At 43.3% G+C, this 27,518-nt stretch overlaps 1 protein-coding gene across 2 annotated transcripts in view; it reads left to right on the forward strand.

The window, feature by feature from the left end:
• Nucleotides 1-27,518, forward strand: part of NLGN4X (neuroligin 4 X-linked) — a 303,848-nt gene that overhangs the window by 117,775 nt on the left and 158,555 nt on the right. The window lies entirely within an intron of this gene.

A 27,518-nucleotide genomic window follows, 5' to 3' on the forward strand; every position in this document is an offset into this window, starting at 1 on the left:
TTTCTGTTAGAAAAGAGAATCTTGCTTTATTTATGACCAGGTTGATTTCTGATCTCTCTTGGTCCCTTTGTATGTTTGTCTATTTTTATTTTTAAGGATTCATCATAGGTATTTGTAATTCTTTGACGTTTTAAAGTATTCTATAGAATTTCATTACCTTGCTCTTTGTTGTGCAGGGCTTCTACAGTCATTCTTTGTATTGCTCATGATTCTCGTTCTTCTGGAACCTCTTTAGTTTTCACTGGTTTATTTTCAGGTTATAATGATTAGTGTCAGATTCAGTACTAATTCCCTTAATGCCTTTATAGAATCTGGATCAGCTGATTTGTATGTCTTGCATTTACCAATAGTCATTTATGAATAACTATTTTTTCACACTAGTCCTGCCTGTGTCCAGACTTCTTTCCTTTCTTAAAGACAGACTCAGAAAAAGAGTTCAGTATCTCAGCCATTTCTGAGTCATCATTTATTCAATCCTCCTTATGAATTATTAACAGTTTGGTTTTCATTATAATATTGTAACTACTCTTCTGACACATTCCTTAATCTCTTTAAGTCCATTGGCCTGCACTGATCCAGTCTGCGTCTTTTTCTTTCAAATCTTTATTCTTCAGCACAAGGAGTCATGTTTGGTTGCTTCCTCCATTTCTTATTTCTTGTACAGATTTTTGAACAGTACTTTATAAAGCCACATTTGAGCAGCTTTGCTTACTTGTTTTCTGGAGGAATTGTAATCTACATTGTGATGTTATGTTTTTAGGATTCCATACTCATGCCTTAATGACTAGGGGCCTGTTTCAAAATATCCACTAAGTCAATACAGAAGGCTTGGCTACATTTGTGAGTTACAGCACAATAAAGGAGCCCCAGGCGCACTAGCTCACTACCCATCCACACTAGCAAGGCACGTAGAGTGCTCTGACTCCGCGGCTACAGCGCTGCTGGTGCTCCACCTCAGTGAGTGGAATAACGTCTGCTGCGCCCCCACTGGAGCACTGCGGCACCAATGTGAATGAGGTGTTGCATTACTGCACTCTGATTGACCTCTGGAAACGTTCCATAATCCCCTTAAGTCAAGTGACTACTCTTGTCATTGTTTTGAACTCGCTGTAGGAATGTGGATATGCCCTTTCAAAGCTCCGTCTCTGACAGCTGGCTGCTTATCTTCTCTGGAATGGAGGAATTGTGCTTGGTTTGAGCGAGTGAGAGAGAGAGGCGGAGGGTGGGAGGAGGGAGGTCTGCTGCTCTCAGCCCCCCAAAAACCCATTCTCTCTCCCTCCACATACACACTTGCATACTGGGATAGTTATCACAATGCACTCTTCTTTGTGACGTTGCAAGAGCTGCTAATGTGGCCATGCCAGTGCGCTTCCAGCTGAGAGTGTAAACACTCAGCAGTGTTTTCCCTTCTGCAGTCTCTGAAGGCTGGTTTAACTACCAGTGCTCTACAACTGCAAGTGTAGCCATGCCCAAAGACTTTGGACTCCAGTAGTTTTTCGATCAGGCTTGTCTACATCATACAATTGCATCGGTATAATTTAGTGTGAATTTAAACGTACATAGGTGAACTAATGTAAAAAGTGATGTGAACATTCTTATTTTGTTAAGAGTGACTTATTTCAATTTAGTTTAAAGTGAGTAGGAACAGATTTAAGTAAACTGCAATAAGCCACTCCTTTACTGAAATGAGAGCACCCACACACCTTTTTGCCCTAGTTTAATTAAATCAGTTAAACGATCTATTAAAGTTATAGAGGTGTGACCTCCCTGTGAGACAAGCCCTACATTTCTTAATTCTCCCCAAGTGTGCTTTCCTGAAATCTAATAGTTCCGCACAGCTCCAGTATGTTTAACCCATTCCTTATTGCCACAGAAATGCAGGAAAAAAAACAAGATGCAAGTGATGTAGTTTAGGCTGCAACTTTGTTAACTCATCTGAGAAATACCCGGAAATAAGTAATACTGTGCAGGACCCTTTTTCCCTTCACCATTTCCAGCTCTTTTGGGATGGCTGCTGTCAGACATCCGTACTTCAACCCTGGTCCCAACCTGTTGCAGCTCCTAACATCTGGTACAGCAGGGAGACAAACTCTTTTCCCAAATCCTGCCCCTTGTATACAGGCTAAGTGGGACTGGGAAAGGGGGCTGTCTCCCCACTGTATCAGATATTAAAAGCTACAACTCCTCTTTCCTCAGCTTTATTGGGAGATGCCTTCCCCCAAGTCCACTTCTAACTCTGTTTCATTTGGGAACTGGACACCCTGTGGCAAAAGTGGGGAAACCTACTGTAAGGAGGCACCAGCAATCAACTTGGCTGCCTTTTACCCCTACCCCAACTCGTGTTCCCAGATAGTTATCAGTCCACTGCCTAACATTGACCATCTTCCCTAAATAACCCAGGTACCCAATATTTTGTTTTCTGATAGATATACAAATGTAACCATCTCCCAGTTTATGCACCTTGTGGTTTTGTCAACCCATGGAGGTCAGGTTGTTCCCCTGCATACCTTCTGCTGCAGCATTTCAGAACAATGTATAATCGCTATTGAGAAAAAGGTCCTGAATCCTCCTAAAATCCCTTTTTCCCTAATGATCAAGTCAACCCCTTTACAAAATCCCAGATCATTTTCATTCAGGTTAACGATAATCATGTCTGGTGACTGCTCCCTAGCTGCCAACAAGTTTTAGGGGGCAGAACACGCCCCTTCTTCCATGCCCACTCAGGATTGCCTTGCCACCAAGGCCCAGCTGTGAACCTTCAGGTGAACTAGCTACCCACCTGTGGGCCTTTAGCACAATACCGCATCTGCAGTGGCACATAAAAGCTTTCCTTACTTATTTGCGTGTTACTGAAATGGATAGATAATAAAATTATCTGTTCAGATGGTTGATTCCCAACTGGAATTGAATTGAATGCAATGTCCGATTACCTTAGTTTCCTGACCCTATAATCCTTGTTGGTCTACACGTGACTCTGTTCCAATCCTGAATGAGTGGGACCCAAATTCACAAGCAGGGGATTCCAAGAGTTGTGCCCTGAATTCTTTGTTCTCAGTCTCCTCCAGTCTTGAGTTGACCCAGATCTGTTTCTTCCTTGCTTTTCACTTCTTATGCACTTAATGAATTTTGCTACCAAAATGTACGTGGCTTACTCAATATGTAAATTCTTTTGTTGCTTATTGGCTTTCTTATGGTACTTATCACAGTAGAATCCTGGCACTTTGTGAACAATACATTTAGCCCCATAATGTAGCTGAGAGGTAGAGGTAAGAAATATTATTATTATTATTTAGACATACTGACCATCTTTTCACCTCTTCTCTTGTATTTATATCCATCTATATTGACATTTCACTTATAAGAACCATCTCACCAAAGGTTATCATCATCATTATTTAGTATCATTATTTGGTCATAGTATATGTAGGTACCATTCTCTGAGATGCTTCCAGTTCCACACGCAGGGCCAGTTAGACAGGCAGAACTTCAGAGTCTTAATGAGTGGATGAGATGATAGTGTAGGGAGAAGGGGTTTAGAGTTATTAGGAACTTTTGGGAAAGGGGAAACCTGTATGGGAAGGATGGTCTCCACCTAAATCAAAATGGAACTAGAATGCTGGCACTTAACATTAAAAAGGTCATAGAGCAGTTTTTAAACTAAGGGCTGGGGGAAAGCTGACAGGTGCAGAGGAGCACATGGTTTAGACATCACTTAGGGGAGGATCTATTAATAGAGATCTCTATGTCTTAGTGAGGACAAGAGGATGGAAAATGATAAAATACAGGGAGAGTCTGATCAGAAACATTCAAATAAAAAAGAGTCCCATTCAATTTCATTGTGTAATGGCAGACAGATAAAAAGGAGACACTTTTTTAAAGTGCTTATATACCAATGCTAGAAGTCTTAATAATATAATGGATAAACTAGAGTGCCTCATATTAAATGAGGATATTGATATAATAGGCATCACAGAAACTTGGTGGAATGAAGATAATCAATGGGATACAATAATACCAGGGTACAAAATATATGAGAAGGACAGAACAACAGAACAGGTTGTGCTGGTGGGAGAGTGGCATTATATGTGAAAGCATAGAATCAAATGAAGTAAAAACTGTTAATGAATCAAACTGTACCATAGAAGCTCTATGGATAGGAATTGCATGCTCTAATAAGAATATAGCAGTAGGGATATATTACTGACCATCTGACCAGGATGGTGATAATGAACCTGAAATGCTCAGGGAGATTAGAGAGGCTATTAAAATTTAAAAAACAAACAAACAAAAAACCTCAATAATAATAATGGGGGATTTCAATTATCCTCATTTTGACTCAGTACATGTCACCTCAGGATGGGATGCAGAGATAAAGTTTCTTGACATATTAAATGACTGGTTCTTGGAGCAGCTGGTCCTGGAACCCACCAGAGGAGGGGAAATTCTTGATTTAGTCCTAAGTGGAGCACATAATCTGGTCCAAGAGGTGAATATAGTTGGACCACTTGGTAATAGTGACCATAATATAATTAAATTTAATATCCCTATGGCAGGAAAAACACCACAGTAGCTCAACACTGTAGCATTTAATTTCAGAAAGGGGAACTACACAAAAATTAGGAAAGAATCCTGTGGCACCTATAGACTAACAGACGTTTTGGAGGATGAGCTCCAAACTGACGAACATCTGTTAGTCTATGAGGTGCCACAGGATTCTTTGCTGCTTTTACAGATCCAGACTAACACGGCTACCCGTCTAATACAAAAATTAGGAGGTTAGTTAAACAGAAATTAAAGGGTACAGTGCCAAAAGTGAAATCTCTGCAAGCTGCGTGGAAACTTTAAAGACACCATAACAGAGGCTCAACTTAAATGTCTACCCAAATTAAAAAACATAATAAGAGAACCAAAAAAGAGCACCGTGGCTAAACAACAAAGTAAAAGAAGCAGTGAGAGGAAGAAGGCATCCATTAAAAAGTGGAATTTAACTCCCAGTGAGGAAAACAGAAAGGAGCATAAACACTGGCAAATGAAGTATAAAAATACAATTAGGAAGGCCAAAAAAGAATTTGAGGAACAGTTAGCCAAAGACTCAAAAAGTAATAGCAACTTTTTTTTAAAGTACACCAGAAGCAGGAAGCCTGCTAAACAACCAGTGGGGACACTGGATGATTCACGTGCCTCAAGGACGATAAGGCCATTGCGGAGAAACTAAATGGATTCTTTGCATCAGTCTTCATGGCTGAGGATGTGAGGGAGATTCCCAAATTTGAGCCATTCTTTTTAGGTGACAGATCTGAGGAACTATCCCAGATTGAGGTATCATTAGAGGAGGTTTTAGAACAAATTGATAAATTAAACAGCTGTAAATCACCAGGACCAGATGGTGTTCCTCCAAGAGTTCTGAAGGTATTCAAATGTAAAATTGCAGAATTACTAACTGTAGTCTGTAACCTATCATTTAAATCAGCTTCTGTACCAGATGACTGGAGGATAGCTAATGTGATGCCAATTTTTAAAAAGGGCTCAAGAGGTGATCCTGGCAGTTACAGGCCAATAAGCCTGATTTCAGTACTGGACAAACGGGTTGAAACTATAATAAAGAACAAAATTGTCGGACATATAGATGAAGATAATTTGTTGAGGAAAAATCAACATTGTTTTAGTAATGGGAAATCATGCCTCACCAATCTACTAGACTTCTTTGAGGAGAGTCAACAAGCATGTGGAAAAGGAGGATACAGTGGGTATAGTGTACTTAGATTTTCAGAAAGCCTTTGACAAGATCCCTCACCAAAGGTTCTTATGCAAAGAAAGCTGCCACAGGATAAGAGGGAATGTGCTCTCATGGATTGGTAACCGGTTAAAAGATAGGAAACAAAGAGTAGGAATCAATTGTCAGTTTTCAGAATGGAGAGAGGTAAATGGTGTCCCCCGGGGTCTGTTCTGGGACCAGTCCTATTCAACATATTCATAAATGATCTGGAAAAAGGGGTAAACAGTGAGGTAGCAAAATGTGCAGATGATACAAAATGACTAAAGATAGTTAAAACCCAGGCAGACTGCGGATAGCTACCAAAAGATCTCTCAAAACTGGATGACTAGGAAACAAAATGGCAGATGAAATTTTATGTTGATAAATGCAAAGTAATGCACATGGAAAGCATAATCCCAACTATACATATAAAATGACGGGATCTAAATTAGCTGTTACCACTCAAGAACGAGATCTTGGAGTCATTGTAGATAATTTTCTGAAAACTTCCACTCAATGTGCAGCGGCAGTCAAAAACGGAAACAGAATACTGGGAATAATTAAGAAAGGGATAGATAATAGGACAGAAAATATCATGTTGCTGCTATATAAATCTGTGGTCCCCCCACATCTTGAATACTGTGTGCAGATGTGATCGCCCCATCTCAAAAAAGATATTTTGGAATTGGAAAAGCTTCAGAAAAGGTCGACAAAAAAAGATTAGGGGTATGGCATGGCCTCTGCATGAGGAGAGATTAATAAGCCTGAGACTTTTCAGCTTGGAAAAGAGACGGCTAAGGAGAGATATGATTGAGGTATATAAAATCATGACTAGTGTAGAGAAAGTAGATAAGGAAGTGTTGTTTACTGCTTCTCATAACACAAGAACTAGGGGTCACCAGATGAAATTAAAAGGCAGCAGGTTTAAAACAAATAAAAAGAAGTATTTCTTCACATGACGTACAGTCAACCTGTGGAACTCCTTGCCAGAGGATGTTGTGAAGACCAAGACCATAAGAGGGTTCAAAAAAGAACTAAATAAATTCATGGATAGGTCCATCAATGGCTATTCGCCAGGATGGGCAGGATTGGTGTCCCTAACCTCTGTTTGCCAGAAGCTGGGAATGAGCAACAGGCGATGGATCACTTGATGATTACCAGTTCTTTCATTCCCTCTGGGGCACCTGGCACTGGCCACTGTCAGAAGACAGGATACTGGGCTAGATGAATCTTTGGTCTGACCCAGTACCGACGTTCTTATGTTCTTATCAGTAGTTCTTCTATTTTATTTAATGCCCAATACACTCCATTGCAACTCCTACACCCGCGTGGAACCCTATTGACTTCAGTGGGGCTCTGCAAAAGCACAGCCATCTGCCCCTTCAGAGCTGATCACAGTATAGGTACCTTAGTTAATAGTATTTTAGTTTAGCAATTAACACTTGTTGCATATGTTCCTTGCTTTTAAGGACATACATTTAAGTACATTACTTTGAGATGGAAACTGAAAAAAACCCTCCTATCATTAGAACTGATGCTTTCTGATCAGGGTTCAGACATGTTAGTGTGAGGGAAAACTACTGCTGCTCAGGCTATACCCTATGCTGTAGATGAGAGGTGGGCAAACTACGGCCTGTGGGCCACGTCCGGTGTGCAGGACCCTCCTGCCCAGCCCCTGAGCTCCTGGCCTAGAAGGCTAGCCTCCAGCCCCTCCCATGCTGTTCCCCCTCCCCTGCAGCCTCAGCTCACCCTGGCGCTGGCGCAATGCTCCAGGCAATGGGGCTGTGAGCTCCTGAGGCAGCGCAGCTGCAGAGCCTGGCCTCACCCAGTGCTCTGTGCTGCGTGCCACCAGCCACCGGTGCACCAGGCAGCTCGGTAAGGGGACAGGGAGCAGGGGGGGTTGGATAGAGGACAGGGGAGTTTGGGAGGATGGTCACGGGGTGGGGATGTGAATAAGGGTCAGAGGGGTCAGAGGGCAGGGAACAGGGGGGTTGACTGGGGGAAGGGATCCCCGGAGGCAGTCAGGAAGTAGGAAGAGATTGGATGAGGGGAGGGGTCCCAGGGGGGCCATCAGGAATGAAAGCGAGGGTTGGATGGAGCAGTGGGGGGCAGTCAGGGGCAAAGGTTCCGGGGGCAGTCAGAGGACAGGGAGGGGGTGCGTGTGGATGAGGCAGGGATCTCGGGGGTGGGCTTCAGGGGGTGAGAAGCAGGGGGGACAGATAAGGGGTGGGGTCAGGCCATACCCCCTCTCCTAACCGGCCCTCTATACAATTTCCGAAACCTGATGCGGCCCTGAGGCCAAAAAGTTTGCCCATCCCTGCTGTAGACAGATGGACTACTTCAATCACTAGGACCTTAATATGGCATGTTAATTAGCACTAAATGTACTTAAACCATTTGAAATTAGAAGAGCAGTTGCCAAAGCAGCCACCATGTCATATGATAATTAAGGTGCCTGTTAAGGAGAATTTCCAGTCTCTGGCAAACTCGAAAGAAGAGGCTATGAATACAAAAAGCAATTTACTTGACCTATCATTTTCCTTAATATCTTTGCTGTTTAAAATATTTGGGTGTGGATAAAGTTTCCTTGCTCTCACCACTATTTGTGATGTCCTTTTATGAAAATGAGTATGATGGTCTAAATTCACCTTCTCTAGAGGAAGAAAAAGACGGCAAGAGAGTGCTCTTTGTTTTAAACATAAAAATCTTTAATTAGGGAAGAAGAAATATAGTACAAAAGAAAAACACATAACATGTGAATGTTAAATTTAAAACAAATGCACATGTGAAAGTTTCTTTAAGTGTGAAAATTTATTTCTAAAGTGCAGATTGTGCTGGTGAACCACTACATACAATAGTTAGTTTTTACAATGTTGTAACACAGCAGTACATGTAACGTTTTTCAGTAAGGGGATACAGTTTACATTATGAAAAAGGATGTTGAAAAATTGGAGTGGGTGCAGAAAGGATGCACAAAAATTATTTCAGGGCTGGAGAAAATGCATTATAGTGAGAAACTTAAAGAGCTCGATCTAATTGTCAAAAAGAAGACTAAGAAGTGATTTGATAAGTGTGTAAGTATCTTCATGGGGAGAAAATACTGGGTACTAAAAGAATCGTTCATCGAGCAGAGACTAGCATAATAAGAACGAATGGACGATTAACCAACAAACTACCCAAGGCAGTGGGGGACTCTTCATCTCATGAAATCTTCAAATCAAGACTGGAAGCCTTTCTGGAAGGTATGCTATAATCAAGTACGAGGCATTGAGCTCAATGCACGAGTAGGTGCGCCCATGAAAACAAGTCAGACTAGATTATCTAATGGTTCTGTAGGCTTAAGAATCTATGAATTCATGAATCTATAAATGTTATCCCATTTTAAATGCACATTTTGGTAGTTTGACTTTTATTTAGGATCAGAAACTTGAGTCAGTATTATTAGCCCCATTTATAAATGAGAAAAAGAAAGCAGAGACAGTTTAAGGTTAAAGTCCCACAGTGAATCATCAGTTAGCAAACATACTTTGTTGAAAGAGAGACGACAGCATACTTGGGATTGGATGGAATCATTCATACCAAAGACAAATAGAGTGCACTTGAGTCTGTTCCAAAATGTAGGCATATTGTTCCTGAGTCTAATAAGGCGCTTTGTGAACTGCTGATTTGACCATTGAGCTTAAGCATATATTAAGATCCCACTGTGTCTAAATCAAAATTTGTTGCTCAAGGATCACTCTGCAAACACTCTTCAGGCAGGTTTTCTTTTTGAAATTTGTATATGTATTTACTATTGGTGAAAGGTGCTTGATTAACAGCCCTGGAGACTGAAGTACCCTGTCCACAGAAATGGTAAAACATGGCTCTTTAGAATTTACTCTGCTTACTTGCCTCCAGAGCACTCGTGTACAGCTACCTCTAGAAGTGAGAAAATATGTCATTAACACCTTGACCATCAAGGGTCCAATTCCTGCTTAATCTGCTCTGTTACATTCCATGCGTTTGTAATGTGGCCATCACAGTGAGATCTAGGCATTATGCACAATTTAAAAACAAATAATCTCAGCATGTCAATACTTTTATAGAAATTAGCTCAGTCAGCGATAGCAAACGTGCGATTTTGAGAAATAGTGAAAGCAATTTATGTCTATACCTCTGATAAACAAAAAGACTTGGGGGATCATATCAAATCACTGCATGCCAAGTGCTTGGAAAGTGAAACAGCTGAATATAAGTTAGGACAACCTTTACAAATATCTTTGAGAAAAGAGCAGTTAGTTTCCATGCACTCTAAATGCTCTCTAAATACAAGCTCTTTGCCTGGCTTTTGAAGGATTGTACAGTGTCTACTATAGATTGTTTCTTATATGTTTGACATTATTTTAGCAAGTAGCTTTGAAATGTGTGTTTTTTACTTTTTATATTCAAAATATGGGCTCACATTCTGCTCTCAGATATACAAGTGTAATTCTGGACTTACTTCATTGATGGTAATGGACTTACTTTAGATTTAAGCTATAGTGTCTTTTTCCAAAATCTACCCAAAACCCAGCCCCTCTTCTCTTGCTGTACTTGTCCAAGCCTTGGTTATGTCACATCTTGACTTACTGCAATCTTCCCCTCTTTAGCCATTTCCCATATTGCTCCCTTCCAGTTTATGTGGAAGAAAGCAGCTACGAGTGGATTTTCCTGTTGCTTCAACTATACTGTAACAGTTCAGGGCAACTGTACCTGTATTCCCCCTCCATGGTCAACCAAGGGGACTCACTATGAGCTCCTGGTTTCTCAGCCATCACCTTTCATGTGCAAAGACCGTCGTCTCTCTCTCCTTCCTGACTGGGGATTTTCCAGATTGCACAGTTCCCTGCCTACACTGTCCTATCCCCAGCAAGCCAAACTGCCTAAACAGACCAGTGTCTGTGCTTTGCTTTCTCACCAAGGGCTTATGACAGGATAAGTGCTAGCAGTTACAAGTTACCACATAACTCTTTCTAAGAAAGCACATTTATTCTTAGGATGAAAACATTACAGAGAAAACATATTAAAAACAAAACAAACTACACACATCCTAATAAGCTTATCAGCCCCTCCCCACAGCCCACACACATTCTGAGTACTCTGGCAGGAGTTGCTACCTGAGATTTCTTTACTCTCTGTGAAGCAGTATCAGGACCATCCAAAAGAGATGCAGCACCTCTGTCTGCTATATGGCTGACACAAACCAAGTGCTTTCTCTTTAAGCCAGAACTTTATTAGTCTCCAGCACTCTCACCAGAATTCCTTTAATCAAAGTCTCTGCTTTATTTATTCTCAAGCACAATAGGTTATAGAGCACCTGCAAACAATAGTTACCTACGGTCTGGAGGGGTCTTAAGTGGTCAAACAACAAATTTTCAGTAGCTATCTATCTGTCTGTCACCAGGGATTCCAACAAATGTCCAAAAGGTCAAATCCAAATCTTTCAGACCTGTCTACCCCTTTTATAGTAGTAACTGCTACAATTACCATAACAACATCTCAATCAAAGAAAAAACATTAAGCAAGAACTTTTTAAGCAGTTAGTTATAGAGATGTGTTTTTGTAGAGTTTGCAGTGTCATGGGCCCTGATACACAGATGCCAGAAGTCAAATATAGATAGACTTCCTCTTTTCCACAGACGCTTACCCCAGCATATCAGAGAGGATGCAGTCAGGCCCATTCCTCATGATCCATCTCAGCTTTGCCTTAGCTATACCAAGTTCCTGTAAAGGCCTTAACTAGCTTCTCTTGGCAATAAGCAAAATAATCGATATTCTATCGCAGTAGTTGGCAGTGGCTTGGGATCCTATCTGGTTGCTAAAATGCCCCTCTACAAGAGTCTGTTCTTCCCACTCCAACAATAGGGTTTTCTGTGGTTTCAATTTCAGAACAGCCTTAGCCTAGCTCAGAACGAGCACAACCCTGAATAGTTCAGTCTTTCCTTTATATAGTTTGGTCTTTTGATCTTCAGATTCCAGGAAGAGGTAATCAAAAGCAGTGGTCCTTCCCTGAGGGCATAGCTTCAAAAGGTGGGAAATTTGTATTCACCTTCCCCTAGCAATTCCTAAGGCAAACCATGTGACCCTGTTTGTCCAAAAAGTTCATTCTTGTCTGGCACATTGTTCAATGCAGTTCTTTGAATTTCATAATACTTTCCAGGGTTCATATCATATCCCGTTTTCCCCAGAGAGCGATTACATACAATCCTCGCCCACAATAATGCATAATCTTTGCATTTAATACAATGGACACAGGGGTAAAAGTAATTTAAAGGACTTACCGGTACTCCGGAGTCCTGAGGAGGGACATGACCTCCACCAGAAGAGGCAGACCCGTTAAATCCCCAGGCCCTTTACATCAGGATTTAAAGGGACCGGGACTAGGGCTGTGGTAGCAGCAGCTGGGAGCCCCAAGCCCTTTAAATCACCCCCTGAACTCCCAGCTGCAGAGGTGTCTGGAAGCCCTGGGGTTTGGGGGCAATTTAAAGGGGGTGATTTAAAGGGCCCGGGGCTCTAGCTGCTGCAACCCTCCAGGGCCCTTTAAATCATCTCCTGCTGCTGGAGCCCTGGGGTAGCGGCGGCAGGGCTCCGGGGGCTATTTAAAGGGCCTAGGGTGGTAGAGGCAGCGGGATCCCTGAAACCTTTCAATAGCCACCAGAGTCCTGCCGTCACTACCTCTGGGGGCTATTTAAAGGGTCCGGGCCCTTTAAATTGTCCCTGGAGCCCTAGGGTAGCAGCAGTCGGGTTCCAGTAGCATTTTAAAGGGCCCGGAGAGAGGTAGTGGCGGCAGGAGCCCTGGGCCTTTTAAATCGCCACCTGAGCCCTGCTGCTGCTACTCTAGGGCTCTGGCAGCGGGACTCTGGCAGCAATTTAAAGGGCCCTGGGCTCCAGCCCTTTAAATTGTTGCCTCAGGAAGCCAGTCCACCCCGGTATGACACGCCAGCTCTTGCCGACAGGGGTGACAGGTTTGTAGAAATTTTGGTGGTGCTCAGAACCTGCCTGTGCCCAAACTCTGCCCGCCCCCCCCAATTCCATCTCCCACCTGCCCAAGGCTCTGAGAGGGAATGTGGGAGGAGGTCTGGGATGCAGGCCCTGGGCTGGGGCAGGGGACTGGGGTGCAGAAGGGGTGCAGGGTGCAGTCTCTAGGAGGGAGTTTGGGGATGGGAGGGAGTGTGGAAGGAGGGGTTGCACGTTCTGGGAGGGAGTTTGGGGACAAGAGGAGGTGTGAAGGGAGGGGGTGCAAGGGTGAGGGCTGTGGGGTGAGGCTGGGGGTGGATTTGGGGTGTGGCTGGGGTTGAGGGGTTTGGGGTGTGGGAGGAGACTCAGCGCTGAGGCAGAGGGTTAGGGTGCAGGGGGGATGAGGGCTGGGGCTGGAGATGAGGGATTTGGGGTGTTGGAGAAGCTCAGGGCTAGGACCGAGGGTTGGGGTGCGGGGGGGGGAGAAAAAGGCTCTGGCTGGGGTGTTGGCTCTGGGGTGGGGCAGGGCTGGGGATGAGTTTGGGGTGCAGGCAGACTGCCCTGGGACTGGACCCAGAAAGAAGGACTTCCCCCAGCCTTCTCTTTGCTGGCAGCAGCGAGCTCTGGGGTAGGGACCCCCTTCTCCCACCCAGTAGCACACTCAGCCGCCCACTGTCACTGCACTAGGGCCCCTCTCAGGTCCAGGAATCCCCCTCCCCTCCCCTGTGGTGGATGCTGTGCTGGGGGAGAGGGGGGACTGCCATCACATGTGTGCCTCCTCACCTGCTGCTGCTCCTCGCTGTAGCCTCACTGGGGGTGCTCCCTGCCCAGCGTGAGGCAAGAGCAGTGACTGCGGGCAAGGTGGTGGCTGTACTGGTGGAGGGTCCCACCGGAAAATGAAAGAGTCCAAGGGGGAAGGGCAGACTGCCCTGGTATTTGTGGAGGGGGGCACTAGGGCTCTGTGGTGACAGTTAATGCAGACAGGCAGCATGGAGCTGCAGGGGACAGAGAGAGACAAATGGTCTGCTCCAGGACCCAGGGAGGTACATGGGGGCAGCAAAGGGGGGGGCAATTCCGGAGCACAGTTGTTTTTACAGCAGCTCTTATCAGTTCCTAGAACAGACTTTCTGTCTGGGGGTGTGCTGGTTGTCCTTGTAAATTTTTATATCGAGATACGGTCTTGGTGTTTCCTGCTGAGATCTCTATTTTCCTTTTTGTTAGCTAGGCCTGTTTGGGGCCTAAAGAAGGTACCGGCCCATGTCCATGAAATCAAATATAAGGTTAATACCATCCAACAGTAGGACATTGCCATATCTGCCACACACCTCACTCCCGTCTTAAGCCTTCCACTCTCTCTTCCTTGCCTACCATATTAAGTATGAGCTTCTTGTCCTGACACTCAAATCTCTGTACAACTTAACCTCTGCAATTCTTATTTCTTATCATATCCCCCGCCTTCCTTTCTCTCCCCCTATGATGCCTTACCGATCCCTCCATTTCACGTTTCTACTCTCCGCTTTTGTGCCTTCTTTCATGCTAACACCAGTACTTGGCTCACTCTGCCCATCCCATTAGGCCAAGTGATCCAGGCCTTTAAAATACACTTGTTTTGGGAGGTGGCAAATGCTCACCCTTGTCAATAAAATGCTACAACTGCGTATAAAAAGAGAAAAAGAAAAAAAAGAACCTAAAATTTTCTGAAGAAATAGAGATGTTCATATTCTAAGTTAAAACCACCCCTTCAGTCAATTCCACTGTCTTTATAGATTACATTCCTTAGGGCAGAGAGCTTTGTCTTTTTTTCTGTTATCCACAATGCTGAGCACTATGGAAACTCTTAAATCATCATCATAATAATAATAAAAATGTGGTTAACGTGGAAGGTTCAAAGCCCTCTCCAAAGATTGAAGCAGTGTCCAAAGTGACTATGCATATAAGTGTCACATAACTGAAAATCTTTGGAGCTCAGTTGTTATGGAATGTTTCTAATTAATTTGCCTATACAAAACAACTCCAATGACACAGCTGTTTAAAATAACCTAGGAAGTGGGTTTTGACTGAAAATGAATTTATTTATTTATCATTTGCATGTTTGCCATGCCAAGCAATAATATTCTTAGTGGCCAAGTGGAGCTCTCGGAGCCCACCAATGAATTTGGTTAGTGGGCATTGCTTGAAAATGTGTATTATTGTTTGATATGCACCACAGCGTACAACTTGTATTGTCTCAAAGACCCTAATGGTGCTGATTGGCTATACAGAGGTCTTGTCCAGAACAGAATTGGTTAAGAAGGGCCCACTGATGATGTGGCAGGTCTAAGCTGGGCGGGTGAGCAGTCAGGTCTGTGATAAGGATTAGTAGTTGGTGTTAAGCACCAGTCTTCCCACCACAGGGACGCTGCTGTCATGTCCTGGCATGGCAGCCTCGACCACATTGGGTGTCTTGATGAAAGACTGAAAATATAACTGGCTATCTTAGCAGACCAAGAATTTATTGACCTCAGCAGATTTAAGATGAAATCCTGGCCCCATTCATATTAATGACAAAACTACTATTGACTTCAATGGGGCCAAAATTTTGCCTAGTAATTCTAATTTGGGGTCCAAATGTTCTCAAAGTAAAACCCTAGCTCCAGTTCAGTCAATGGGAGTTTTGCTCACAATGTGGTACCTCACGTGAAATAAGTACAGCAATATCACATACTGTAAGACGGGACCAAAAGACAGATTGCTTTCATTCCCAGAACCCTAATTAAAGCACATAAAAATAGACTCACATAGAAAAGAGACTCTTAAATATTGTAATTGGAATCAGGAAATTTTCTATGGCTTTCTTTATGAGAAGCTTACTTTGATTACATTCCATAAAACTGACTGACTAAAAATTAAGGTCTGAAAATGAGTTTACTTGTCTGACGGCTATTCATTTCCAAATATGGGGTTTGATACAAGCTTCTTACATTAGGTGTAAGCAAATTAAGCAATACAAAAACTTATCATGTAATTTCTGAATGGCACAAGAGGTGAAAAATTCAGTGCAACCGAACTGAATTTTCAATTGCTTTTTTGAAACAACTGCCTATTGTTGCCAAAATAAAATACAATAAAAATAGAGAAACTAAAAAGACTGTATTTAAAAGAAATGAAAAGAAAAAGAAAACAATATGAATGACAAAGAAGCATGAAAGTTTTTAATAATGAATAGCTTGAGCCATTTACTGCTGGATAAGATAATCTCACAGTAGAAAATGACTGAGTATTGTGGGGTACCAAAATCCATTCAAGTTTGATCATTGGTAAAATTGCATGAAAGCTTCATTGCAGTAGTTAAGTTTAAACATGCTAGTAGAAATGACTTTTTGTGGTCAAATATGAATCAAGACATACAGTAGTGAATGTAAGATGGGATGTATTCCCAGCAAGACCACTTGTATCTGTTTGATACCCCTGGTTTTAGTTTGGTTGCATGGCTGCAAAGCATGCAGAATTTGACCTTTACTGAACGTTTTGAAAATCTGTTATGAAGAGTATCTTTATATATTACTGTGTTTGCTTCAGAAACTCTTGTCTGGAAGCTGAACAAAGATATGGTATGATTTCTCTTATGGAATAGAAAAAAAGATTTTGAGGTGATTTAAAGCATGTTAGCCTGCATGTTTGAGGTGCTTTTCAATCAAAAAACCAAAAAGGCCAAACAGCTGTAACTAGTGTTGTAGCTGTTTAGGTCCCGCGATATTAGAGAGACAAACTTGTCTCTCTCTCACCAACAGAAATTGGTCCAATAAAAGAAATTACCTCACCCACTTTGTTTCTCAAACATAAACTTAGCTTATCAATTTACATCAAAGGTCTCAATTATAGCAGAAACTAAGGATACTGAAATACGTGCATATTTTACTGTACACTAGCTCAGAGACATTTATATAATCTAACAACATAATAACAGTTAGGTCCTCCTTTTAGGTTAGGAGGAGGAGGCATGAGCTGTATTAAATTTATAAGTTTTGATCTTAACTAGGGGAAGCTCTGTGAGATAAATTATTGGTATTGCTTTCCTACAGTTTTCATACTGTGCACACATGGCATCAGTACCAGTGGTTCCACGTAAAGAAACAAATCTGTGGCAGCTTCCTTGGTCTGCCTCAGTCTTGGCCCTCCAAACCTCTGCACATCTTCTGTGTGTCCAATTTTTTATAAGGTCCCGCTATGTAGCCCCAGAGATTAAGTAGTTTGACCTCTGCTCCATAGATGAATTTCATCCTACAGTAGGTGATTATCTGAAAAGTCTCAAGCACAGCTGTTAAGGATAGAGGAGCCACAGAGGGAATGACTATTTGGGGAATATCTCATGTTGTATAGTAAATGTCCTGATACACACTCAAAAGCATTTGTAATATGTTATGTGAAAGATTATCTCACATAATATTGTTTTGTTCATCTTTATCTGTATCCATTTAGACAATTGTGCTCAGTCGGCCTAAACTTCTCTTGTAATTTCATTTTCACAAGTTATTCTTCATTTATCCCCAAAACTTAGTATTACTGTTGGAAAACAGCTGCCATGATTCCATTCCAAAGATGGCTGCATTTCAGTGTTCATTCTATCTAAGGACAACATTCAGAGGTGAGGTCGAGGGTAGTGTAAGTTTTAATCTCCTTACACTCAGGTTTCCTTAGACCAGTGGGTCTCAAACTTTTTTATTGGCAAATCCTTTCACACAGCAAGCCTATGAGTGCAACCTCCATAATAAATTAAACACACTTGTTAATATATTTAACACAGTTATAAAGGGTGGAGGCAAGCGGGGTTGGGGTGGAGGTTGACAGCTCGCGACCCCCCCATGTAATAACCTCGTGACCCCCTGAGGGGTCCCAATCCCCAGTTTGAAAACTCCTGCCTTAGAACTTCTTACATCTTTCTAGCAATGTGGGAGAGGGAGTAAAAACTGATGTAAGTGAGAATCCAGGTCATTTAAGTTGTATATTAAAGTAGGAATTGACCTAGTTTAACTTACATCCTTTTGTACCCTCTTATTATTTGCTTTTCTTGCTCCACTTCTTCCTTTTGGTTCCTTCAAATTTGTGTTACTTCATCATGGACTCATTGGGCCCCAATGCTCATTTGGACTCAGTGGGCCAAATTCAGATGTGATATGTAAGGGAATGGGATAAATTGCATGTTGGTAAGTAAATGTGAATCTATGTAAGTATAAAGGGGATCTTCTATTACACTAATGCAATCTCTGTTCTAGTTATTTGTAAGTGAGGTCAGAACTGGGCCCTGGATGTCTAAAGAGAGTCTCAGTTGGTATAACATGCAAGTGGAAGGGGCTGGGCATAATTATGCCTAATTATGCCAATTCAGATTCCGTCAGAGCATAAATTTCAGTGGTAGCTGTGTTAGTCTGTATCAGCAAAAAGCAAAACAAAACCAACAAACCAAAAAACCCAACAACAACAATTGGGAGTCCTTGTGGCACCTCAGAGACTAACACATTTATTTGGGCATAAGCTTTCGTGGGCTAGAACTCACTTTAACAGATGTGTGAAGTGAAAAATACAGAAGCAGTATAAATACATGAAAGGATGGGGGTTGCTTTACCAAGTGTTAGGTCAGTCTAACGAGATAAATCAATTAACAGCAAGATATCAAGGAAGGAAAAATAACTTTTAAAGTGGTAAGAGAGTGGCCCATTACAGACAGTTGACAAGAAGGTGTGAGTAACACTAGGGAGAAATTAGTATTGGGGAAATTACGTTTTAGGTTTTATAGTGACCCAACTATTCCCAATCTTTATTCAGGTCTAATCTGAGCAGGGCCATCTCCAGGCCCCAGCGCGCCAAGCACGTGCTTGGGGCAGCATGCCACGGGGGGCACTCTGCCGGTTGCCAGGAGGGCGGGAGGCGGCTCCGGTGGACCTCCCGCAGGTATCCCTGCAGAGGGTCCACTGGTCCCGCAGCTTTGGTGGAGCATCCACAGGGACGCCTCCGGGAGGTCCACCAGAGCTGCGGGACCGGCGAGCAGCAGAGCGCCCCCCCAAGGCGTGCCGCCGTGCTTAGGGCGGTGAAATGGCTAGAGCTGGACCTGAATCTGATGGTATCTAGTTTACAAATTAATTCCAGTTCTGCAGTTTCACGTTGGAGTCTGTTTTTGAAGATTTTTGGTGAAGAATTGCCACCTTGAGGTCTATTATTGAGTGACCAGAGAGACTGAAGTGTTCTCCTACTGGTTTTTGAATGTTATGATTCCTGATGTCAGATTTGTGTCCATTTACTCTTTTGTGTAGAACACACTTAGGGTTTGGTTACACTTACAGCTGTACAGTGCTGGGAGTTACAGCTGTCTTCGTACAGCTGTGTAGGGAAAGCGCTTCAGTGTGGCCACACTGACGGCTACCAGCGCTGCAGTGTGGCCACATTTGCAGCATTTGCAGCGCTGTTGGGAGTGGTGCATTATGGGCAGCTATCCCACAGAGCACCTCATCCCATTTTGGCGCCGTGCGTTGTGGGAAGGGGACGGAAGGGTGCGGGTCATTCTGCTTCCTGTCCCAACGCCCCGTGGTGCATCGCTTCACATCCCAACAGTCACTGTTTTTCCGTCCGTGTTTGGTACCATTGTGAGTCTCCCAACAGTTTCTGTGCAGTGCGATTTCTGTGGGAAATGGAGCCCGAGCTGCTGAGGACTTTGCTGATGAGTGTCGCCAGTACATCATGTTTGGCAGTTGAGCTATTCCTTCAGCTCCAAAGTGACAGTGAGGAGTCCGACGATGATATCGAGTCACTGACGCGTACGACACGAAATTGCTTGTGGCATTCATGGAAATGCTCAGCACTGTGGAACGCCGCTTTTGGGCTTGGGAAACAAGCACTGAGTGGTGGGGATCACATCGTCATGGAAGTCTGGGATGACAAGCAGTGGCTGCAGAACTTTCGGATGAGAAAAGCCACTTTCATGGGACTGTGTGCTGAGCTCGCCCCCACCCTGCGGCGCAAGGACACGAGATTGAGAGCTGCCCTGCCGGTGGAGAAGCGGGTGTGCTATTGCAGTCTGGAAGCTGGCAACTCCAGACAGCTACCGATCGGTCGGGAACCAGTTTGGAGTGGGAAAGTCGACCGTTGGAATTGTGTTGATGCAAGTTTGCAGGGCCATTAATCGCATCCTGCTAAGAGAACCGTGACTCTGGGGAACGTGCAGGACATTGTGGATGGCTTTGCACAAATGGGTTTCCCTAACTGTGGAGGGGCGATAGATGGGGGACGCATATTCCTATTCTGGCACCACCCCACCTAGCATCCGAGTATGTTAATCGGAAGGGGTATTTCTCTATGGTTCTCCAGGCGCTTGTGGATCACCGTGGGCGTTTCATTGACATTAACACAGGCTGGCCTGGAAAGGTGCATGATGCATGCATCTTTCGGAACTGGCCTGTTCAGGAAGCTGCAGGCAGGGACTTTTTTCCCAGACGGAAGATCACAGTAGGGGATGTTGAAATGCCCATTGTGATCCTTGGAGACCCCGCTTACCCGTTAATGCCTTGGCTCATGAAACCATATACAGGGAAGCTTGACAGGAGCAAGGACCGGTTCAACTACAGGCTGAGCCGGTGCCGAATGACTGTGGAGTGTGCTTTTGGCCATTTTAAAAGGGCGCTGGATCTCTGTATGGAAGCTAGACTTGGGGGAAAGCAGCATCCCTGCGGTTATATCCATGTGCTGTACCCTCCATAATATTTGTGAAGGGGAAGGGTGAAACATTCAGTCAGGAATGGACCTCCGAGGTTCAACGCCTGGAGGCTGAATTTGCACAGCCAGAGAGCAGGGCTACTAGAGAGGCCCAGCACAGGGCTACAAGGATTAGGGATGCCTTGAGGGAGGAATTTGAGGCTGAAAACCAACAGTAATGTTTGGTGCCTTGCACGGGAGTGAAGTGCAGTGTTACAATGTTAGTAGGAATCTGTTTTTCCTAAATGATTTGCAGTGCCTGTTTCTTTCCTGGGCTAGGTATCTTTCACTTTCTGCAATAAAGACTGTTTTCAAAGCCAAGAATTCATTTATTGAAAAGAAAATAACTTTCTTGACAGACACACACATTTTGGGAACCTAAAAGGCAGGGGGGTGGGGTGGTGAACTGTACAGTCACAGGTTTGAATATGTCCTGTCTGGAGTGCTGTGCAATGACTGCTGCACTTCAGGATGAAAATACTGCATGGTGATGGGGGTTGAGTGCAGAGGGTAAGGGTCGTAGTTCTCAGGGCTGGTTGGTGAACGTACACAGGTGTTGGGGCAGCTGGTGGGTAAGAACCTGGATGCTGGGAAGGGGTTTGGAGCTGACATTGGGGCACAAGGAAAAGAGCTTTGGGATAGGGGGGGGGGGCGGTAGTGCATGGTAGTGCTCTGCCTGCATGGCTATGAGTGACTGGATAGAGTCCGCTTGGCGCGCCAGGATGCTTATCAGCTGCTTTGTGCTTTTCTTCTTAGCTGCTGCGTTTCTCTGGCGGATCCTGCTTCCCTTTCCCTCCAGTCCTGCAGTTTTTTATTCTCTCTGGCAGAGTGATCCATAACTGCTTTCAGCATGTCTTCTTTGCTTTTTCGCGGCTTCTTCCTGAGGTTTTGTAGCCTCTGAGCTGTCGATGATACAGGCAGTCGAGTAGTCAAGGACACTTTTGAAAGGCAAAAAATGGCAACAGTTAACAGAGGCAGCATTGTTTATAATCTCACCCAGACAGTTATTCCCACACAGTGAAGGAGTTTACAGTCTTCACTTTAGCATACTTTTCCCATACCAAACAGAGCGCACATAACCCACAGGAGCCCCGAAATGGTGGTGAGTAAGGGGGACTGATTGCTTCAGGGATGTGCTGGGGTTTCTGTGCATTGGGGAAAGCAAACTGCTGCAGGGGGCATCTACACTGAACAGTGTCCCAACATTTTCCACAGGAGTTAATCCTGGAAGATATCTCGCTGCTGCGGGTCACCTGGAAGAGCGGGAGGGTCTTCTACAGCAATGCGGATTCTGCCCTGGCCCCTATGCAGCTTGCCTGTGTGCAGCAATGGTCCCCCCACCCTCGCGGCACAGTGGACGCGGACATTAGCCTGACTGGGACAAGGACCACAGTGGCTCTCCCAATAAACTTGCGCAAGCGCATTGCCCACGCTCTGGCTGAAACTTTTGAAGAGATTACCGAGGCCGATTACCGCGACGTGATAGACCACATCAATGGGCTATTCACATCTAGGCATGCATGCATGCAGCCCTACCTCTCCTAGTGTCCCAGGGCGGGAAGAAGCTAAGGGGGAAGAGAGAGAGAATCTTTTCTGTTTCCTTGTTTTTGGGTTTGTCCCTTTGTGGAAGAGAGGAGACATGCTTCTTGGGATTGTGATGTAAAGAGGTTGCATCAGTAACTCTCAGGTTAGCCCAGAGAGGAAATTCTAGGTGAGAGAGAGGTGGGGGGGATGGTTTATTTCCCTTTGTTAGGAGACTCAGGGCATCTGAGTCTTGGAGGTCCCACAGGGAAGTTTTGGGGGGCTCAAGTGTACCAGGCACTGATTCCTGGTTGGTGGCAGCCTATCAGATCTAAGCTGGTAATTAAGCTTAGAGGGGTTCATGCTAGCTTCTCAGGTTATGAACGCTAAGGTTCAAATCTGAGTAGGAAGCTATGACACTCCTTTCCAGCATGGACCTTGAGATCTGCCCATAGGTATCGTAATTCCTACAGCAGGAGTGCAGCTGTGACTGCACAGCTTCCTCACCCCAGACCCTGATGAGGTCCAGCAACTCACCATTGCTCCATGCTGGGGCTCGTTTGGCGTGTGGAGGCATGGTCACCTGGAAAGATTCTGATTGCACTCCACACCTGGCTGAGCAAACAGGAAGGGGATTTTTAAAATTCTCAGGGCATTTAAAGGGCAGGTCACCTGAGGCCAGGGCAGTAGAGTGCAACCTGATCAGCAGAATGGCTGAACAGGCATTCTGGGATACCTCAGAATACTCTGGAGGCCAATTACAGCGCTTTTGGTAGCCACACTGGCGGAGCAGCGCTGCATGACCAGCGCTGCAATTGTTATTCCCCAGGCAGAGCAGGAGTACAGCCAGCACTGCAGCCAGGGAAATGCAGCGCTGTATGTGCCTTGCAAGTGTAGACGGTGAGTAAGTTGCAGCGCTGTAAACCCACTACCAGCGCGGCAACTCTCCAGTGTAGCCACTGCTGAATTTGGCTCATAACTTGCATAGAACTTTGGGATCCTTTGGGATGAAAGGTGTTATAGAAATGTTATTACATAACTATTTTTTTCTGGAGAAGATGGAGTTCTCTTCTTGATTGTTGTTCCTGTTCATTAGATTAACATTTTACAAATTTGTCCCATTGCCATCATGCTACTTCTGGAATGAATTCCCAGGAGAACAGGATTGAAGTCAATCTGTCTTTCATGTGAGATGTTGTTAGGGTTTCTATGGACAGTACACTAGGACAAAATGGAATGGTAGTTCTGAATATATAAGGAATTTGTCATTTTGTTTACCTCTCAAATGGGTAATGCAGATCCTCTTTGTGGTTTCAGGTGTACATCTTATGTTTCCTAGTGACTTTCCTTTAGTTTATCGTTATCTAGGATACTCATACTGGTGGTGCCCAGTGGCTGGCTCCTTGATTGCTGCATGCACTTCTACTCTCTGAGGTTGTATAGAAACTTTGGACTGGGAGATATTACTGAAACAGACTTATGTGGAAAATGTGACATAAATTGCTGTGGATTTCTTGGACAACATCCATTGTTAAAGTGACTTCGACTTAATTCTATTCCCAACTGCACCATACTGTGTTCTCTAATTTGCATTTATCTCCAGGTGCGTTGCTGATTTTTATAGGCTAGTAGTGGTGGGTTGATGGCAAGAAAGCATACTTAATAATCTCTCTTTTCAGCAGAATTACCATAGTACCTTTCTGGGTTCAATTAATGTGAATATGTCCCTTTTTTAAATCCTAAAGAATGGAGGAGGTGATATGGGTCTCCGTTTGTTAACTTTAACGCTTTCCATGTAATTCTCATTTTCAGAGTGTGCCCATGCCAGTGAAACAAAAAACAATTGGACATAGACTTATTGTTTCATTCTAACTTTATTATTTTTATATATAGTATGCTATGGTCAGACACAAATTACTGGGTTCAGTACAGGAGAAATTGGGTGAAACTTAAGGGCCTGTTATATACAGAAGGAGACATGTGATGTACCTGGTCCATTCTGTCCTTAAACTCTATAACACTATTAATTAATCTATATTACAGTAGAATCCTGTAGCACCGATGATGATTGGACCCTATTGTGCCAGGTGATGTACAAATACATATTAGACATAGCCATTCTCACTAAAAGCGTATAAGCTGCCAGCACAAAAATATCCCTCAAGGCATTGAAGAAAATATTGTAAAAATGGTCATTGTTTATTTATCACTTTAAATGCACTTCTAGCCTGTATTTTAATGAATGAGTTGTGTTTTGCTACATTATCCTATAACTCAAACTAAAATAAAATAAAATATTTTTGTGGCAAAACTTTTGCTGAATTGTGTGCTCTAGATACATATGCATATTGAGGATAAAGTACAGGTCAAAACTATTACTTAATGATTTTAACTGAAAATTAGAGAAGGAAAGGGAAGGTGTATCTACTCTGCTTCTCAAACCACAATGTATGTGTCTCTTGTCCTCACTCCATCCCCAGTAAGAGTTTACTCTTCAGAACACAACATTTCACTGTTACCACATCTGTGCACAAAGTAGAATGTATTACAGAGAAGAGCCTGCTAATTAAACGTACTATGCAGAAGCAGAATTGTCAACATTAATCAAGATCTCTAGGTCTTCTGGTTCATTTTCTCCAATCTGCTGAAGACTTTTCTTTTTACTCTCTGATGTCATCTTATTACAGCAAATAAGTGCTAAAAATACTCTTCAACTCATTACATCTGCACAGTGCTATAATAATAAACATGCTATTTTATGTTGAACCAGACATATTGTTTCATAATGCCAATAAATCTAATCTCTGACTATGTAGTGTCAATAAATATTTCCATATTTTTAAGATGCACGTTTGGACACAATAAATAGCAAGACTGTCTCTTTTAAGGCAGAAGAGAGGGGTTCTATATTACAAAAATGAAAATACTGACAATATGATGAGTTAAGATATCTTATTTTCTGTGTCCCCAGTAAGACTACAGGGGATACAAATAGCATATCTCCAAGGTCCTGGAGACAGTAAATCATGGTCTGCAGATAATTTATCCTAGGGTTAAAACTACATAAGACTGGTCCTTTTAAAGGCTCCTGATGCTCCTACTGTTTCTCAGCCACTGATGTATTTCATTTTAAATTTCAGAGAATATTGACATTGTAGTAGCTTACATGCATAAGTTGTGTAGCTAGTAAATATACTAGTGTTGCTAATCTACAACTGTCTCTGAAACTGTATATCGGGGTCGGCAACCTGGCAGGCCGGGCCGTTTTATTTACCTTCTGCGTCCATGGGTTCAGCGGATCACAGCTCCCACTGGCTGCGTTTCGCCGGTCCAGGCCAATGGGGGCAGTAGAAAGTGGTGCGGGCCGAGGGATGTGCTGGCCACCGTTTCCCATCGCCTCCATTGGCCTGGGACGGAGAACCACAGCCAGTGGGAGCCGTGATCAGCGGAACCTGTGGATGCGGCAGGTAAACAAACCAGCCCGGCCCACCAGGGTGCTTACCCTGGCGAGCCGCGTGCCAAAGGTTGCCGATCCCTGCTGTTTATAGCCTCTGCCTGCATTTGATTTTCGTATGCCAGCTTGCATTTTCTGTCCTTCCATTCCAAAAAGCACCACCATGAGAACAGACAATTATGCCATTTTTCCCTTTGCATTACATATATGAAATATAATGCTACAACATCAAAAGACAAAGCCACATTTTGCTAATGACTTTACTTGTGGGTGACGAATTAAACAGATAAATTTTTCATATCACTATACTATACTTAAAGCTCATTAACAGAAGTCTGGCTATGATTACTTAGGTTGTCACATCATGATTTGTTGCTGCTTGGGTTGAAATGGGGCATATGACTTTCTTTCACATGGTAGAAAATTCTAGAATATATTGTTCCACTAATGAAAATAAAACGAACACAATCACTTGTTTAAAAAAAACTAGTTTTGCACAAGACTTCAAAATCTTGCCGCTTGTTTTCTATAGATCAGTAGTGATATTCTGATTGCTGTTCTGAGACACCTTGTGGGTTCTCCACATAAACCTGCTACATTAATTTAATTCCATTTTCTTTGGCTCAGAGAAGATAGCTTTCTTCTTTTTTCTACAATCAGTTATGTAGGATGCAATTCTACCCTTACGCTGATTAGTGCTTATTCTGCATATAGCCTTACAGACTTCCACGGGACTACTTGCAGACTATGGAACGCCACTCACTTAGTGTGACTCAGAGCAGCAGAATCAGGACCATAATTAGTATTTTTAGATACACCAGAGAGAAGATTTGCAAACAGGTGCAGAGGCTTCATGACCATCTTCCCATTCCTTATGGCAGATAGAAGAGGAGTCCAGAAAGTCTGAGTAGGAGGCTTGTGAAAATTTTTCTGTTTTTAACACAGGATCACAATGTGGAATGGTTGAGAAGTTCTGGAGTGGGTTAATCATTTTTTTTTAATTTATTTTTAAGTTTCTGACTTCTACTATTTTATAGTTAGTAGCTCCTATTTTCTGATGTCACAATAACATTTAATTTTCCAGCTCTGTATAATGAGAAAGAGTTAGAGACTACAGTATGTTTATCCTTGCCCAGCAAATTCTCAATCCAACCTTAATTTCTTAGTTTTATATAATCTTGTACTACTAACTGTTCACCTGCCTAAGCATTTCTAAGACTAATATTAAAAAGGATACCTAATTAAGGTCTGAATCATGACATGGCTTGCATAGCCATGCAAGGGAGAGTAAGGAGATCCCATTATTCTCTGGTGAGGTATACTAAGTGGAGCAGCACTGGAGGAGAATCGAGCCACTATATCCTCCTCTGAGTACATGGATAGAAGGGGCTTGGGAAAGGGTAACTACACATGACCAGATCACCAGACACCATATGGTGTGTTGTGTATAGTCCAAGTATAATGTACTCCCCACCGGAGCAGTGAGGAAATCAGGAAGGAGATTGTGACTCAATGAGTTCGCTTGAGGGGAAGTTTAATATCACTCTGCCATGTGCTGGAGACAAGGTTGTTTAGTCAAAATCTAGCTCTAAATACCAGTGCATCTTGGGATAAATAAACTGAGCGTGAAATGAGTAAAAGAATTAATATGTATGTTTGTGTCTTTATTCAACCAATTGAAAGATTCTGTGTGAGTGCAGTAGTGTAGTTAGGGGTAAATGTGGGTAAACAGAGTTTATCCATTTCTCATTTGGGGAATATGAAGTTTAATTGAGGGTTAGTTTACCCACTTCTTTGTTTACCACTATACCACTGTGTGAGAGTTTTTTAGGTGGCTTATTCCTTCACCCTCTCACTTCCCTGGTCCTTCTCACATGAACAGAGAGAAACAATACCTGAAGTCCAAAGGCGCAAACAATTCAGTGTTTATTGGGGTGAACTTCCAGCAAACATGATTCCAGTTTCCTTCCTTAGTATCCCTCTTCCCAGCTCTGATACCACAGATCCTTGTCTGTGTCCCTGTTTCTGTTCGCATCCCCTGTTCCCATTTCCTCCTTTAGCAAAACATGATCCCAATTCCCCCATCCCCAG

This window comes from Chelonoidis abingdonii, chromosome 1, assembly GCF_003597395.2.
Source record: "Chelonoidis abingdonii isolate Lonesome George chromosome 1, CheloAbing_2.0, whole genome shotgun sequence".
In the NCBI taxonomy this organism is placed as follows: domain Eukaryota; kingdom Metazoa; phylum Chordata; order Testudines; family Testudinidae; genus Chelonoidis; species Chelonoidis abingdonii.